The following is a 2,058-nucleotide window of genomic DNA, read 5'->3' on the forward strand; positions in this document are numbered from 1 at the left end:
AGTATAGTTGACATACAATATCAACTCTATGAAAACATTGAAGCAATGGAAACAATGAGAACATTCAGGTATATGACAGTTTATACATTATGCTGTGTTCATCACAAGTGTAGCTACCATCTGTCCAGATACATCGCAATTACAATATCATTAACTATATTCTTTACGCTGTGCCTTTTATTCCTGTAACTTACTCATTCCATAACTGGAAGAGTGGTAGCTGTTTTTATATGAGAGAATGAAAGGATTTTCTTTTTTTTTTAAACGCAAAAAATATATATTTTTTTCATTTAAAAAAGTATTTAGAACGCATAAAACAAGGCAACATTTATTCTTTCTTCTCGTCTTCCAGTGTGGGGTCTGTTGGTGTTTCCTCCATGGTTGCACTGTTGCTCTCTGAGCCAGTGTTACTATCACTGGTCCCTCCCTCAGGACTGTCCACTGTCCACTGTCCACCCCCTGTTGCCCACTCTCCTTGTCCTCAGGAGTAGATGTGCCTTATTCACCATTCTCTTGGCTCTCCATTGCTTGTTCAAGGTGTGTCTCCTCTGTCTCCACTGGGACTCTTTTGTTGTCCTTCTTGTCCTCGGCCTTACTGGAAGCTAGCTCTTCCTCAGGAACCGTGCTGCTCTGAGTTCATCTCGCTCCGCTGCCTCTTTCTCTCTTTCCTCCTGCCTTTTGTGAGCCTATTCGTCTGCCTGTACAATTTCAGCGGCGATTTTTTCCATGTCCACTTACACTTTCAAACTGCACAACGTTTTAAACTCATTGTTAAATGAATCTGTGCTTTCCAGGAATTTCCTCTTCTTTTCCTGGTGTCTCTCCTCTGTTTGAAGAAGTTCAGCTTCTAGTTTTCACTGATGAACCATTAAGGACTGGACCTGTCGTTTGAGGATCTGCGTTCTAGTTGTTGTGACAACTGACCGAACGTCTGGCACCACACTCTCACTAAGGATTTCACTGATGAGGTGGTGGTTTCTCTGGAAACGGGCGGTGGCTGTATGCTCCACTGAAAAGCCATCATCATAGTCATCTGGATCTTCAGCAGGCTAAATGCTCATGCAAGGTTCTCCTTTCTCCATGCAAGACTCTCTCTGTCGACTTTCTTCCTCTAAAGCAGCTTTGGTGCGACTTTTTGCATTTATGTAAGCAAGGTATGTGGGGGATTATAATAGGCCTTCATAGATCCATTGTACTGTATCTTTTCTGCTTTGTATTCATTTAAATATTCTTGTTTTTCTTCATCAGTGAGATCTCACCACATGCCACCAATAATCCTGCCAGTCTCCCACAACTTTAGGTCGGGGTTGGAAGATTTTACTTGGTCCCAGACCTTTCTGCTGTACCTCTTGTAGGGCATCAGTGGCTTATCTGGTGGCTTTGGGGGTTTTGGAATCACAATGCCAGTGGATGCCGTGACCCGCCTGTTGGTGCCCGGGTTCTCTCCCAGCCTATAGTTGTTGTAGCCAAGATGACTGTGTGGATTGTATCCCACAAACCCTGGTGTGCTGGGCATTTGTGCTGCAGGAGCTGGGGTGGGAGGTGGGGCATAAGATGGTCTTTTGCCATTTTGGAAGGTTAAATTCTCAGTTCCTTAAGAATGAATCTGAGATGTCGCGGGCAGAAAAAGCGCTCGTAGCTCTGGCCTCGTTTTCCTTTGTGAAATGATTTTCTTCAAAGGCTCTGCATTAGTGGATTAAAAGGGGGAGACTCAAATGTGGAAGAGTGAAGATTTCACTGGTGTTGTTGCCAGCGCCTCTAGACTCCTTAAGAGCCTTCTTTAGGGAGAAGCTTCCTAGAAGCTTGGTGCTGTCTTAAAAAAATCTCAGGAGCTCATTAGCTTCTTGTGGGACAATGCATTTTGGCTTACATTTGTAACAACTCTTAGACATTAAACTAATGGCTTTGGGCTTCGCAATTCCATGGCTCCATGTAATTGCCCTGTTCTTTTTTACTTTTGTAGATGTGTGATGTTGAGACTTTCTTCCTCAAGATCAAATCCACTCCATGATGAATCTTGATCTAGAACATTTCTCTGCCCTAATCCATTCAACTGCC

General features: G+C 43.5%; 1 pseudogene; it reads right to left on the minus strand.

The window, feature by feature from the left end:
- Window positions 1-328: 328 nt before the first annotated feature.
- Window positions 329-1,612, minus strand: LOC132680158 (SWI/SNF-related matrix-associated actin-dependent regulator of chromatin subfamily E member 1 pseudogene; annotated as a pseudogene).
- Between the last annotated feature and the right edge of the window lie 446 nt (window positions 1,613-2,058).

The sequence above is a fragment of the Panthera onca genome, chromosome A1, assembly GCF_046562875.1.
Source record: "Panthera onca isolate mPanOnc1 chromosome A1, mPanOnc1 haplotype 2, whole genome shotgun sequence".
Lineage (NCBI taxonomy): Eukaryota > Metazoa > Chordata > Mammalia > Carnivora > Felidae > Panthera > Panthera onca.